Here is a 17,085-nt window from a genome sequence, read left to right on the forward strand (position 1 = left end):
AAACATCCTGAGCAGAAGTACACGTACGGTAAATGATGCGAGACAATAACAGCACCTTTATTGACGAATGAACAATGACGGAGTTAGTTCCTTACATAGACACCAGGAAAATGTTACATGTGTGTTTCTGAATGTGGATTTATAGTAAATTGAACCCAAACAAAGGCGTACCCTAAAGAGACATGCGGACCATCGCTGATATGTGATCTGCTGCATGACTTTCTTGCCCCGACAGTAAAAGCGCTGAACTTTGCCTTCAGCAAACAACAACAACCATAAATCTGTCTCACTTACTCAAATATGCCTTCAAGTATCGTTTCCTCCCAGCTGGTCGTCCCGGTTCCCTTAACCATTTGAGTCATTATGTTTTGTGTCATTTCAACTAGTAAGTGCTGCTTTTATGCTTTTATTTTTTTAAATAAAACCTTTTTTTGTTTTTTTTTTCACTGAAGAATCTCATTGAATTCAATCTGCTTTGATGTCGATGATGTCCGGCTGCACGCGTGACTTCAGAATCCAGTCGCTGACCGGTAGCATGTTTCTACATGCCATATAGACGTACACACTTAATGCTTAAGCATACATCCGTTTTCACCAGCTACTTAAGTGGCTTACTGGTTCACTCCCATGGGGGAAGACGACACCACCAGCATGTTCCGGTTTATAGGAGGTGTGCAGCCATGTCAGCTGGTGGAAGGTCAAAGTCTGGCTCCGGGTTCAGGAAGAGCATGAAAACCCGCCCTGCGCTATATTTGCCTTCCGTGATGTCGTTAAACCCAAATAATGCACGTGGTGTTAACCTGATAAGAACACCGGGATACCTTGTGTTTAGTGGACGAGGCTCGTGACGTGGTGTCATCGTGTTCTATCATTAGAGGGAACGTTTAATTGGTTTGTTGTAGCAAACGTTTATTAACACCTCATTGTGTGCAGTCAGACAAACAAGCTGAAATAAATTCTGCCTTCATTAAGATTATAATGATCATGTTCAGGTGGAGGTTTAGAGTTCTATACAACAGCATGATCATTTTCTGCAATACTGACAGGTGTTTCTGTTATTTTGGGCAGCCCACCAATGAGATTAAGTCCCCCTTTTTGTGCTCTTGGACTATATAAATAAAATAGTCTTGACAAAAATTGACGATTTTGTAATCATTGCTAATAACAGAAAACCTCTCAAACATGAATACAAAACTTTGATATGAAAATTAATTATTAACCTTCTGGTTCATTGAAATAACTTACCTTTATATTTTTGATAATACATGTTTTCCTCATATTCATGCATTGTTTTTTTCCAATTATACACACATTTGACTTTGGCCAAAATAATTGCGATTCACGATATTATCCCGATAATCAGTCAAATTCTAATTTCTGTATTAATGAATGGCTCGAGTCGATAATCAACCAATCGAGCCGCCTTCCGTGACTCGTGATGGGGAACGTAGCGCCACCGTCTGGCGGTTAGTGATAACGAGTTCTCATGCTGCTGCTTCCTTGTTTTCCTGATTCAAGCTTTCAGGTAAACACAGTGATGGCTTAGTATTCTCCAAATTCGTTGACCTACATACCTAACTGTGTTTGCATCTGTTTCTATGGTCTTTGTCATAATCCACGCTCCACCTGCTCTGGCTCCCTGTTGCTTCCTTTCCACTTCATTTAGCCTCCATGTTTCCCTCCTCTTCCTCTTCTTCTTCCTTTATTCCAGCCCTTCCTTTCAGCCTGCTTCCTCCTCCAGCCGTGTCTTATCTGACTTTATTTCATTTCCATCCGTTTTGGTCAATGTAGGATTTGAGCGCTTCGTTATTGCCGGATGTAGGCAGCTGTGTTTGATGTCCGTGACGCGTTTGTGTGTAATAGGAACGTTTGAGAGCAGCTAAACTGCAAAGGTTAAATGTTCCCAGGCAACAGTGTGGTCCACTATCTCTCCTCCTCAGGTGTCTGTGGCTGCAGAATGAAGGATTTTAATAGTCAGAATCAGGGAGATGCATTTTTGTTAACCGTGGATGATGTTTTGGAGCTTCGGGGAGTCACGATGAGGTCACACCACGTGCAGCGTTGCTATGCTGATACCTCCTGGTCAGAAGTCAGCCACAGAAATCGGGAGATATTTCTGATACCGTCGACGTTTCAGCTCGTAGCTTTGCCCATCAGGGAGTTTTCTCACCAGCAATCTCTATTTTTGACACACACACACGCACAAATTGAGTCATATTCATGTTATTTTCAAGTTTAATGGCCTTAAAAACACACTTACACACACAATAGTTTTATCTCTGGCTGCAGTGAGGTATTGAGATTGGTGCCTCGTATCTCCCCTCTGAACCAGGATGTTCAAGGTAAATAAAAGCTTTGAAACCTCCTAAAGCAAACACGCACCAGCAACCCGGCGATGTATGAGAGCTGGTTAAACTTCTCGCTTCACCTCCACGGTAATTGAATGCTTACTTTTCACACTTCTCTGACTCTAAAGTGGCGTTCATCGTGGCCCCCGTCACGGACTCAACAGTGCGGAAACTCAATTTTGGCAGAATTATACTTTCAAAGGAATATACTTCTGCAAAAACGAGACTGAGAGACATTGACCAAGAGTTGCTCTCTTAGCAAAAAAAAAAACGCTTATCGCAGCCAGAAAACCTGTGGTCTGATGCGAATCGAGTGGAGGCGGTGTGCTATACATGCGGTATTACCTTGGCTCGACAGTCGGCGTACACGCATTCAGGATAAAGTTAGTGGGACAGATTTCGGTCGCCACATTTACATAACTCTTCAGTAGTCAGCCTTAAATCGTGTTATGGCTGTGGTTAATAGAGCAGGACATTTAAATGTGCTGAACGCTGCAAAATCAACTGCGAATGACCTTTTCTGTCTTTGTTATGTACTCAGGTCCTAACAAATGTGTATATGTTCATTTGTTTTTAATAAGAACTAATCCTGGATGCTAAAATTCTAAAAGTAAGTGTTAACTATATTTCACCATTAAAAGGAATAAAAAGCTGTGACCTTCTGTATTATTTAAGAAGCTCTCCGTCTGCATGGCCCGTCACAGATGGTTGGACAGACAGCGTTGTCCCGGCGATATGAGACATGATTCACTCTTCATACATGTTAATTGACAATTTAGCAGCGATGTGAAATGGTCACATGTTGGCGGCTCGCCAAAGCCGAAGAGTGGGAGCTGGTGTCAACCTGTCACCACGGCGTACCGAACTTAATTGGTTTCACGTTCAACGTAGACGGAATTAGGTTGTAATTACGTGGGCGAGCACAAGCAAGGCTGTGGTGATTAGATAGTCCTTAAAAGAGCAGGTGCCACGCTGACGCTGGGATTGATTCACAGCTTTGGATGTTTACATGTTGGAGATTGAGTAGCAATTAAGGCTGCAACAACTTATAGATTAAATCAATCAAATACGATTATTAAATAGTTGCTGACGAATTTCATCGTTGATTAGTTGGGTCTAGGTGGCAGCGTGTCCTACAGTGGGGCAGTAAGCCAACCAATGACTTGTTTAGCTCATGTGATGGATTTCAGGGAATGATGTCAGAGGCAGAGAGCGTACGGCAGCGCTTATTTAAAAATAAAAATCCTTCTGTGTGTTTTTGGAGATGGATCAATATAGCCGGGCCGCTATCGATGCTAATTATGCAACCTAACATTTTATAGAGCTAACGCCCGGCTACGCTGACCCATCAGAGACAAAACACTTTCACTTTATATCTGTGTGTTATGTTTTTAAATTAATCCGCAATCTTGCAAAATGAAGTGTTTAGCTAAAGCTAATTAGATCAAATTAGGTTGGAGGGAAACTGGACTAACGGTAAGAAAAGTAACGTTATTGTGAGTTTCGTGAGTTTCTGGAGTATTTCACAGCGTTAGTGAGAGACTGTATAGTGGAAACTGAATCCTACCGAAATGGACCTTTAGAAATATTTGATGTAATAACGTTTATAATAGTAACAAAACTGATGATACCAGAATACACCAGAGCACTGGCATAGATCGTATTAAAATAGATTTTATTGTTTAAAAAACTAAAAAGTGTATTGGTTAAGTGTGGTTTACCCTCGCCAGCTGCACCCAGAGGAGAAAGCTTTACATTTAGGGCATTCAGCAGACTCTTTTATCCAAAGCCACTGACATTAAGCACATTTGTTTGAAGAAAGGGCAACAGGAGATGAGATAACTGTTATAATAAACTATTTATTCATTCTATTCAAGCGATGCAGTTAAAAGTGCTTGACCAAAAAAAGCTACACCTTTAAACAAAGCCAAAAAACCCCACTAGGAATAGAAATAACAACATTAGTTTTTAGTTGCAGCTCTAGTAGAGATGAAGGTCAGCCTGGCCTGCAGGGTCACAGTGTAGGTGGGGGGGGGGGGCTGTTAGCATGATATGATACTGTATTTACTGAGTACATTTACTTGAGATTCTTTGGGGGGGGGGGGGGGGGTCGAGGTCAGTGTGGCCTCCCAGGAATCCTCTCTTCATCATGTGATTCGTCTGCTTGGGAGCGTTGGGGATCACTGAGGAGTCTACTTTCAGCTTAGAGATGATCTGCTTCATTTCTCCACCATAATGGAAAAAACACAGTTCCTCACTCATCATCATTAGCTGGGGATTCTCTCCTAAATGTTTACCCCCCCCGGTGGCATTTCCCTCTCCTTATATCTCATGACTTACGTAGTCGCACTTGCAGCGTCTCGTCCTCTGACATTGGACTCCTACCCCCCCCCCCCCCCCCTTCACCGTGGTGATAAACCCATAGCTGTCGCTGTCATGCAACACCCAGGGCGCTCATCAAGGCACCACCTGTTGCTGGTGCATTCTGGGATCTTGGAGTACTGCAAACTTGGCACTGCTGGGTCATTTACCCCCCCTCCATCTGGGTATCCTTTTACTGGTGACACCGGTCCAATTAATGCTGCTCAGCCCACTGCTAACAGAAGGAAGATATAATCCAGAAAAGCAGGAGGATGATGGCTCAGTGCTAAGGATCGACACCGAGCCGGCCCTGCTTGTGGCCGGTGTGAAGTCCTGGTGCTGTACCATAGTAGTATATGTATATAACAAAATTAATTATGCATCACTTTAGGCTTTAATATCATTTAAACAAACATGAGTATATTAGTTGTAGTTGTATATTAGTAGAACTGCAGTTTTTGGCACTTCAGGAGACATAATTTCATCACTTACATTCAGAACCATTGGTAACAAGGTTATTGCAGCCTGTGTGTGTGTGTGTGTGTGTGTGTGTGTGTGTGTGTGTGTGTGTGGTTGAAAACTGTTTACCTTCTGGGCAGACCACCTGAACAAACAAAGATTGCTTCCTATAGATCCACTATTTGGCTCCTCCAATGTTGTTCTGCTGATATCCCAAACTACTCATATCTGCCATGTCTGTAAGCGAGGATGAAAAGTGCTTTTTGTCATTTTGTTCAGAGCACTAAACTGCCAAACAAGTGTTCAAAAAGTGATAAGAAAAAGTCATATTTTCTTGCAGGAACCTTGAATATTTTTCTCATATATATATATATATATATATATATATAAGCACCTGCACATCTGCAGGGCCAAAGAGACGATCAGCAGTTTGAGGATCTGTACTTCAGAGTCTGACCTCTGACCTCTGTAATCCGTCAGCTCAGTCTTCATAATCCATGTAAACAGCTCCGTCTTCGAGGCTCCTCTAATGATGCTGCTGTGATTTAGTGGTGTGATGTTTTAATGCTCGGCAGGCTCAGTGAACTCCGTACTCCAGATTAGATTCAGATAAAGTTGTTTGCAAAAGCTTTTTTTGAAACGGAGGAAGGGGGCTGAGGGGGGTTGTTTTCACAGATGTTGTGATTATAATTATAATAATTATAATTACTGTAGGTGATTTCTTCAGTCTAAAATATGTTTACAAATGAAAGGAGATCTGAAACGGCTCTGGTGGGTTTACAAACTGCACTTCAGATGGTCTTAATGGTTTTGGTATATAATTACACATCACACGGGAGTCAGTCACTCAAGCCTTTGCAGTGAAAAGTCACATGTTTGTTTGGTAATTACTCAAGCAGCTTTGACACAAAGCCACAACTATAGGACCCCCGTAAAACACATCTGTGACCTTATAACACAAATATTAAAGAGTAACTCCACTACTTACTACTTTGATTAGACACATCAATGCTGCTTTTATTATTGGTATTTCTCACCAAATGTTTTTTTTAATTCTGAGATAAGAGTCGACTCTTTTAGGACGATTACAGAATGTTAACGCCCTCTAATTACCCAGAAGCCCCTCCTCGCCTCTCCCCCCACAGCGTCTATCATAGTACAACCGTGTTGTCTCCTTTCTGTTGACTGGAAGTGAACCACTGTTTTTTTTGCATTTTTCAAAATAAAAGCAGTGAGAGAACTCAGGCCTGAAGGTGAGGATATACATCCATAGGAACATTTTCAAGTGTTTTTTTTTCCATCTCACAGTCTTTCTGGGCTTTTAAGCACATCTCATGGTCTTCATCAGTGGATGGAGTTCCTGCACACATTGGAGAGTTAAAAGCTCCAGTAAGTGGACCTTTAGTTAAGAAGCTTACAGTCACTATCAAGAAGCCAATAATGATTACGGGGAAATGTACTCAAACACCAATCTATATACTTCCTTGTAGTACTATTCAGGTATTTATAGCTTAATCAGCCAGTCCACCACAGCGGTGCATTATCTGCATTAGTAGATTAGGGGGACAACACTATGTGCTACTTTCTTTTATTATTATCGCTGTTCAATCAAAGTTTCTCTTTCTCAAGTCTGACTTTCAGGCAGTTTTAACTCTCATTCTGTGTATCAGTAAAAACAAGCTGTGATACATTTGAATCAGGTTCATTTCATTACTGCTGACTCACAATGGAAGATCAACAGGCAGAGTAAGAAGACCGTTCAACTTCCAGTCCAAGAAAAAGAAACAACAAACTAATGGAAGTGAAGAAGGAAAGTCATCAAGAAGCAAAATGACCGCCAACGAGGGAAACCAGGGTTTCATTCCTGGAGAGACACGAGGACGACTACCTCACAGAATACTGGCGACATCCAACTTTTACACGTTATAACTTTAGGAAACTACTAAATAGCCCTCATCATTAGCCCCACTGACCTGCGATGTACACTTATGGAGTGATTCATGTTTGAGGCATCTTGATGATTTTTTATCATCAGTCTGAGCAGCCAGAGTCCCCCCCCCCCCATCCTGTCCAGAGGATGATGGATGATCTGCTGAACCACAGCGTCTGACCCGTTTCAGCCCGACTCCTCTGCAACAGTAAACAGAGGCGCCTTCAACATCTGAGCCGCCGGCGTCTTCTCACATGAACGGCCTGCATTTTTCTTCTGTAGCAGCAGCATTTCTTTAACATCACACACGGCAGAATGCCTCTCAGATGAAGTGACACGTTCCTCAAAATGAATGTTCATTTCATATTTCCAGATGCTGCATGACATCATGTCCAGCTCTCACATTTGCTGTTGGAAGTTTTCTTTGCACACTTCTTCAAAAAGAGCTCAACAGTAATATCTGGAAAAATTAGTTACAAAACAGGACTACTTATATGCTTTATATATATATATATATATTAGGGCTGTAGCGATACACTAATCTCACGATACGATACGATATTCGATATTCAGCTCACGATACGATATAAATCACGATATTCAGTCAACGATACGATTCGATATAATTCGATACACTTACATCATTTTCTGAAAGATTTAAAAGGTACAGTGTGATTTTGGTGACATCTTGTGAGTGTTCCATTTACTTGGATTGAATTAATATCAACTGAAAGAATCAATTACACAATATATGGCTCTGACCTGACAGAGAGTCTCCAGCTTGCAAATGCTGGACAAAATAAATCAAATATGTGGTGAGAAAATAAGTTACATTTATTTAAGTGCAAACTGTAACTTACAAAGCACACACACACACAGTGGCGCCGCCAGCCGGAATCCTGTATGCACTGTGCGTAGGCTACTTTTTTTGAAGGTGGGCTAGATATTTAAATTTCAGCGGGTGACACCAAACAACGTCTGCCCAAGCAAGTCAGAGCTTTTCTTTCGCTCACACAGTGACCTGGAGAGACGCAGCCGCATTTGAGAGGACGATCGCGCGTGTGTGCGTAATAGCGCATAGCGTGTGTTGGCCCCTCTCCACTACACAATACAGCTCGGCTCTAGTCTCGTCACCTCTCTGCTGCTGAGCACTGTGGGCCGAGCCGATGCAGTTTATTAATTTCATGAGGTTATTTACTTACCCACGATGAAAAAAATAGCTCTGAATGAATAACAGCTGAGCAGAAGCACTTGTCGACCGTCGCGGAGAAATACGCGTCTGGTCGGAACTGGGGGGCAGCGGATCATGTGTGATTTCCGTGGCCGTGACGCTTTGCAGCAGCTCGTGTGAACCTGGCGTCATGCCGGCGTGAACCGGGCGGCCGCTGAAGCACCGCGAACAAAGCACGCTTCCTTTCGGCGCCTTTGTTAACCGATAGTGCAGTTCAGACCAGACGCGTAGCGCCGCGATCCTGCGCGGCCGTCTCTCGGCGCAGCGAGCAGAGTGCCAGGGGGATTTGAATGGGACTTAATGTATCGATACTCGTGGCTAAAAAATCGATACTTTCTGTGGAAACAAAATATCGATTTATATCGCAGAATCGATAAAATCACTCAGCCCTAATATATATATATATATATTCACATTAACATCAGTTGGTCAAAAGCATTTAATCAATAACAAAAAGCCTGACCCACTTAAAGGTTTAGATAGCATCTCATTTTCTTTAGCAGATAAAACAGATATTAGATTGTAAAGTAAATTAAGTATTCTATTGAATGTTATTACAATGGCTCTTATCATTAATAATGATGATGATGATGATGATCATTTTTATCTTCAGTCTCCATGACTACCGGACAGAGGACGCTGTTTGTGCACATCTGTTTTTCTCAGAGACCTAATTAGGCAGAAATGAAGACAAACGTCCAGATATGTTGACAGAACCAAAGAGGGAAGCAAGTCCTGTACCTTCTTCTGCACTGTAGTAGTAACTGGACTAGTTCTGATTATGGACAAACTGTCATGCAGCGTTCCTGTTTTGTACAGGACAGCGCTGGTTTACCAGGAACCTGGTTTTGAACCAGAGTGGAACTGATCCGGCTGTCGGTGGGTCAGCGGAGGAATTCAGGACGACCTCTTGTGACCTCTCAGCGTCGGTGTGGCAATCTTTGTGTGTTGCCTGATTACATTCATCGATAGATATTTCATCAAGGCAACAGATATTAGTCGTGATGTCCAGAAATATGTATTTTTTTGTTTTTATCACAAACAAAGCGGGTGTTCAGCCTGCAGAGTGAGAATCTACCGAGCAGCAGACGAGGTCCGGAGGCTTCGGGAGGCTTCGGGAGGCTTCAGGAGGCTCTGGTGTCTGCGTGCAGCCAGCAGGGGTTTAAAATAGTTCCTGAAACCGATCGTCACTGCTGAGCAGCAGCGAAAACCACATGGTTCAAATTTCTCCTCCAACATCACGGCGAAGGACGAGACATAAAAAGGCCTCGTCAGCGGTTTGAGCGTTAGAAGCCACTTAAAGACGATGCACTTCAGTGTCTTAATGCACATCTCACCCCACAGACTAACAGCTTCTCACTCGAGACATCGACGTGTGCTGCTCAGTGTCGCGTCGTGTCTCCTGCGGCCACTAGATGGCATTGTTACACCTCATTGTGATGGACAGGCCTCCCTTCAAAGCAGGAGCTTAATACATTAAAAAGTTGTGGAGTCATGTGGTTGGAATTTACAGCCCCTGAATTAGAATACGGCTTTGAGGCCGGGCCTCCCGTTGTGTTGGTGCCGCTGGTGTGACCGTGAAGTATTGATTGCATTATGAAATTCACTCAGATGATAAGTAGTGTCTTGGAATATGTATATTCATAAACAGAAAGACCTCCATTTCTTAATGGCCATCCATTTCTTAGCAGACGTGCAGCAGTGTGTCGAAGGCGGAGGGTAAAATTGAATTGCATTGCCAAGGGGAAAGGTTTTTCTTCTCTGCTGCTCCAACCCTTCATCGAGGAGAAACCCTCAAATAGCTTTGGGTTTTTAATATATATATATCACATTAAAACCATTTCTCACGTGGATGATATACTGCAGGTGGCAATTTATGAATTATGTTTCTATAGAATAAGAATTCAAGCTATAAAAGAGCATTTTTTTTCTTTAAAAGAAAAATGAAATGAAAAAAATAACATGACAAAACCTTTACTTGCCTTTTAATGTTTTCTTTTCTGCTCAAGATGTATGTGTTCAGTAAATTCTCCAGCCAGTAAGCACTTTGGCGACTGCTGGATGAAAGGGTTTTGTTTCTTCATCTAGATTCTTTGGGCAACATTTTGAAACGGGAAGCTTCAAAGCTGGACGTCAGCCGGGGGCAAAATAACACGAAGATGCTTTTTTAAACAACAAGTAGTTCTACAGAAGACATGCAATGTGCATCACGAATGACCTTACAGCACGCGGAGAGAAGCATCACACTCTTTCTAAGAAGACGAAATGAAGCACTAAAGTAAGTTCCTGCTAAATACGAGTGTTGAATAGAAATCTTCAGGGTGTACGTCTCCTCTGAAACAGCAGTTTGCTGGTGGCGTCGTATAAAACTCACGGAAGTCTCACCTTCTCTGCAGCCTGGAGAATGCTGTCAGATGTTTGCGACCGTCTTTGTGCATTCTAACATGTAACAAGTACAAATATATTCTAAATAAATTACAATATTAATTAGATTAGGCTGTGACAATGGCATGTTTTTGAGTTTCCTTCACTTTTGAGTTTATATATTCATATTTTAATGAGGGCTGTGAGAGCTTTAAAGGTGATGCATGCTCATGAAGACAATGTGAACCATGCTGATCTTCAGCATGCTTACATCCTAATATTCATATATGTTTATTTAAATTAAGGTGTTTTCCGCTTGAGGAGGTGGAAACGTTCACATGTAGAAATGTTACCAAGTGCAACGGTGTTCATGAAGCCTGCATGGTTTTCTCATTTGTTTGAGGTTTGATGAGCGCACATCGTCTCTCCACGACTTCTTCTTCTTCTTCTTCTACTTCTTCTTCTGCAGGCGTTTAACTTGCTGTTTATCTCAATACGCTCGACTCTTCATATTCAATGCTATTTGTTGGAAATGCACATTACTTTGACTTTTCTTTTGCCAATTTACACTAAAGTTTAAAAGATGCTTTGTTGGTTGGTAGGATTTTCTTTAAATGAATTCCCCCTTTAAATCTGATTGTGTTGCCTTTATTTAGCTGAATTTAGACATGGGGGGAGAGAGAGGAGATGACATGCAGCAAAGGGGCCACTGTGTCAAGGACTCAGCCGGAGCTCGTTGGGGGGGGGAGCTACCGGTCTGCTCCAATTTGGCTTTAGTTTGTACCAAAAAACCTGGCTAGTGCTGCAAATACATTCTTCATTAAGACTTAAAATATCCGCCTGTCTATTTTCTACACCTATCCAAGGAAATCAACATATATGGAAAATATATTTTAGACGGCAGCTTAATAGTATATGTTAGAACATTCAGGAATCTCCACCAAATGCTTGTATATTTAGTGTTTAGCTGCAGTGATGGAAGACTGGACATTCAAATAGGACACATCTTAAACGTTTGTACCAGAAGTAATGTGAACATGATGTTGTTTTTCTCACCTTTCCTCTCAGCTCGTTGGCCTGTCTGATGGCCAACCACCCTGACAGACTACCTCAAGCCTCTGTGTTGTGCCACAGCTTCTTAGTATATATCACAGCCAACCCTAAGTACCAGCAAATAAGCCCAGGCAAAGCAGTAATTCATCATGTGATGCTTGGCCGTGATGGATCTCTCTGTCTCGGTCACCATAACTCTTCCTTACAGTAGCACTGCAGTGTTACCAGGAACAGGAGCGATAACTCTGGTGTAATAATGGACCTCTGCACCGCCACGGTGATAGACAAGCCCCCCCCCCCCCCCCCCGCTCACAGGAATATATCCTTAATAAAACACGCTTCTTTAATAAAGGCCCATTCCGCTGGAAGTCTCATTGTGGGATTAGACTGAAATGAAATCCCCCACACTCCTGTGTACGTCTGCTCAAGGTCGTCACTATGCAGAATCATTTCTCTGCACAATGACGCTACAGAAAAGTCCACTTTGTGAAGCCTTTTCTTTCTTTTTAAAGCTACACCAGCGGTGTGGCTCCTGGATGGCCGTCACTCATCACCCACTCTTATCTGACATAAAACAGACCAAATTCATGGTTGATCATTTGGAAATGTTTTACTTTTACAAATTACAGACATGATCCGATCCTCACGGGAATACCATCGCAGACGTCCTCCGCAATGACGAGAGGTCCCCGGGTAATACAAGTCCCACACATAGGCCTTTAGTGATGGATCAGCACGCCGTTTGGTAGACGTTAACGCTCCCCTCAGGACCGACTGCATCAACTTTGGTGATCAGATCCTTATTTTATTTTTGTCTACTTGCCAAACTGACATTCCCATCAGCTTCAGCTGTCGCTTGTGTTTGTTTAATGTAAACAGGGTTAACATTGGACCTGCTAAAGAATCACTATGAGCGTGTTAGCACGACGCTCCAAAGGGCCGGCTGCTGTAAACACACTGCCTTTGAGCCTGCAGCAGCTTCACTCCCACATATAAGTGGAAGTATGCCAGCTCCTCTTTATTTGCTGCTGCCTCCTTCCTTCTGCACCAATCCTTCTAAAACAACCTCCTCTGCAGGGGGAGATGGTGGTCATCATTTAGGCTAATATCTAAAGGTCCCCGTCTCTGGCTTTGCTTACCCTGAATGCCATTCATCTGCCTGTAGCTGATGAGCTGTCTGATAAGCCTCATAGTAATGACCCCGTGGGATTCTCTCTGCTTCTTGTTATGGATCATGCTGGAGAAAAGGGCAATTGGAAACTGAATGAGGAATCCGATGGCCCTTTGTTACTTGACCCGTGAACCCCATCAGGCAACACAGGCACGTGAGTGATCTGGTAGTTACAGCCCGGCATAGTTGGCCGGCGGTAGGAGATGAAGAGGACGGTACAGTACAGCCGCTCAGATTCTGTCTTGAAAAGAAAGCACTTGACTTCTAAAAACGGAAGCCTTGCCTTTTCTTCTCCCCTGAAGTGTGATGAATGGATGGAGTTTAGAGGATAAATATGGTTTCCAGAAGGAATTAAGACGAAGTAGAAAAACTCTACAATTTAGCTTTTTTATGTGAAGTAGAATTGCTCATTTAATGATTTCTGCTGTCTGTAGCTTTTTTTCTCCTCACCTTGGAAACAGACAATAAAGAAGGGAAATCAACTTTCATCAAAACAGCCATTTTTCCTCTGGTTTGGCCGATCCCAGACCGAGCTCGCTGTGAAACCACAACAATAGCAAATAGTCAGAGGGAGGGAGGGGAAGAATAGATGATACGTTTCTGTTCTATATTACATCCAGGTCTATCGGGTGGGAGGAGGTGCGAGTGACAAGTGTAGCCCTGAGGTCGGAGGATAAGAAACAATATTACGCTATTGTAGAGAGCAGTGAGAAAGTAATCTCCAGGCTCTCCACTTGTATTACGAGCTGCGGTTCTGCACTTATTTTAAGCTCCTCAAGCTACAAAGTAAAAGGAAAGGAGGAAAAAGTTTAACATTAATAAAAAAAACTCCCCTAAACCAGGATGGCGATGGCTGATTCTCCCTCTCACCATTATGATATTAATGCTACTGCTACGACGGATATCTGGTGTATATAATAACGCTGGTGTGAAACCGCCTTCGGTGTTGACCCTCTCACCCTCACACCATTTCCTCTACGTTACCTTGTTATCAGCATTTGGGCATCATGTTTCCAGGCTGCACTCACCATAAGTGTTTTTATTATGTTCTCTCAGCCTCCATGTTCAGCTCTGACACATTTACTCTCACGCATGATTTCAGAATATATATAGAGAGAGTTATGGCTCTTTAGCAGCTTTGTGCTGCAGGGATTTACAATGTGTTATCAACACTAATGTTCTGTTTTGGCCCTTCAAACTCAAGTCCCTCTTCTTATTTCCTCCTTAAAGATTTTAAGTAAAGCAAAAAACCCAGACTGAGCTTCCTAAACTAACCAACTAGGACTTGTCAACAGACTTTAAGAACCTGGCTAGCTGGACTCTTTCCTATCAAAAAGATAATGTTGTGAATAATATCTAATTGTCTAGTCTTCGATGATTACGGCATTAAATGACTTACGTGTTACTTATACACCACTTCAGCACTTTTCTAGGTTTTAATGAATCAATCAATCAATTAATAATCTATACTAATACAGCAGGGGGGATCTGTCAGTCCCAATCAATGAGAACGTGAAGTGAATACCATTTAATATCACTGCTGATCACTGGAAGGTTTGAATTCAGTTTTGTGTTGCTGATTCATTTCACATCATTTTCTTATTTTTTTATCCCATATCTTGCAGTCGGTGATTATTCATCGTCCTCTTTCAGAAAAAGAATTCCTGACGCTCTGCTCCACTAATTAGGAAGACAGTGATACTAATCCGACATGCACATTTTAGTTTTTGACAAGGTATTCTCAATTTAATTCTACACGACGGCTCAAATTCAATCGCCCCAGAGATCTTGTCACTGTGCGCCGCTGTCTCCCCGTGGAATACGATCATCGGTGCCTTCATCCAGGCCCATTTGACAGTAATTTCCAAGGAAAGGGACAACATTACTCATCCACTTCACCCACCTGCGTCTAGATTATGAATCATGAGTCCATCTGATGAGGGCCATTCATTTCCACGTACGTGCGAAGCGAAGGTGCACTGTTTGTTTCCTTGTCCGTGTCGTCAGTCATTAAAGCCAGATTAGAGCAGTTTGTCAGCTTCAAGGACTCGTGATTGTGCTCAAACAAAAGCAGCAGGGAATGTTCTCCGAGGGGCTGACAGGCAGTGAATTAGCCGAGCACCTGCAGGCGGTTAACGTGATGTACTCCACCCAGAAACCTACAGGATCCTTAGAAACACTGAAAGCCTGTAGACTTCGGACGTGGCTGGAAAAAGTTTCCAGGCTGCGTTTTTTTGTTTTTTCGTGGAAGACGGCGGCTGTGATCCGCAGGATGAGACCGGATTCACAGGAAATGCATCCTTTAATCAGACTTGCAGGTATGATCCGTATTCATGTCATATAGACAGTCAGAGTGAGTGACTTTCATCCAGGAGATCGCTGTTCCTGTCCCGCGTGAAACCAAGCCTAACTTATTTACCACAGTTTTGTTTTGGAAGTTCCACCGGTTACGTAACACGTGTGCTAATTTAGTAATTAGTAATGATATTTATTAGTAAAGATGTAATTTTGATACCTTTTTTAAGGTGTATTTCCTTTTTAAGCTAATAAAGTTGATGAATGATCTCTTCTTTTGCTTCACAATAACGCTGCTTCTTACTAACACGATGTCTTCATGTACAGGTGCTGTTTATCAGCCTCCAATTACAAAACAACGTTCTTCAATTAGGACAAGAGGTGAAACCTTCAGACAAGACTAGCATGGATTCACTGACCTGCTGTTTTCGGCAGCTCGTGTATCCGTACACGTGGCCGTCGTGGGCCGACACGGCGTTCATCGCCCGTCCTTCACTTCCTGCGTCGGCAGGTCGGACGTGTCGGATCCCAGCAGCCGGGATCGTGTTGTGGAGGCAGACGGAGACGGGAGGGGGAGGACTCCAGGAAGAAACGGGGGAAACATGTATTTGCTTTTGGCCTGGGAACAGAGACTCCTGCGTCTCCCTGACATGTATCCCCTGCTACCTGTTAACGGCTCCTAAGGAGGTAATATCTATTGGCAGCAACATTTTCAGACTGGAACCAGACAGAGTGCCAGGAAAACATGTGTAGGTTGTCACTCCGTATGAGAGTGAGCTGCGGTGATGTTCCATGCGCTCTCATCTTTCACACGTATGCAGAGCAGTTCCCTGGACGCGTTCCCTGTAGTTCCCTTTAGTGCACACTGGTGAGCTCGCTGAGATGTCTTTGGCTCTCGGAGTGTGTCGGTGTTTTGAATCGTCCTCTTTAGACTCCTCCGCACTCCACAGGAATTTGGCTCAGGGCCTTTCTCAAACGCCGCAGATCGTCTAAATGTATGTTTAGGCTTATGGGAGGCTTAAAGGCACAGTCCACCCCCATACATGCATAGCTGTCCTCTTCTCTGGCATTGTTTTGATGTGAGTTACCTCGTGTTGTCTCTGGACTAATGTGGGGTTCTATCTAGACCTCTGGGGGACCACAGACAGTCTCTGGTTCCTCCACATAGTCTGGTCTGGTCTCTGGACTAATGTGGGGTTCTATCTAGACCTCTGGGGGACCACAGACAGTCTCTGGTTCCTCCACATAGTCTGGTCTGGTCTCTGGACTAATGTGAGGGTCTGTTCCTGTCTGACTTTGATGCAGTCCTCTTGTCCTGGCTGTAACACAGCGACTCGTGCTTCTGAAACAAACGAGATGCATTGTGTTGTTCAATGAGCTTCGGGGGTCGCCATCAGACATATAGTTTAACCTTTGGACGGAGGTCAGCTGGTGTGCTGTGTTTCCAGTCTTTACATTAAGCTAAGCTAATTGCCTCCAGGCTCCGTTCACACACAACGTGTTTGTTGAACTATTCCTTTAAAGCTGCACTAATCACCGTGTTTTCTTCAGAATGAATGATCGTATCTGCTGAGTGTCTCTAGAAAAACCGGCCGTTCCATGAATCAGCCGGTACATTCATTACGTGCGTCGAGCTCTTGGTGTCGTTCTGATATCTTATTAATGCAGGATCCAAATGATCAACCCCCAACACACACACAAACAATGTTGTTGGTTCGCCCCGTGCCACAGATTGTCTGGGCTCATTGTTTAGGATTCTCCAAACTAATCATCATGATCCCTCAGACACCATGCAGATGGCGGCTGATAATTAGAAGGCTGAAATATGTCGTTTTCATGAGTGTATTTGGCTCCGGCGTGGAAAAAGCCCAGG

Source organism: Eutrigla gurnardus (genome assembly GCF_963514095.1).
Source record: "Eutrigla gurnardus genome assembly, chromosome: 2".
NCBI lineage: Eukaryota > Metazoa > Chordata > Actinopteri > Perciformes > Triglidae > Eutrigla > Eutrigla gurnardus.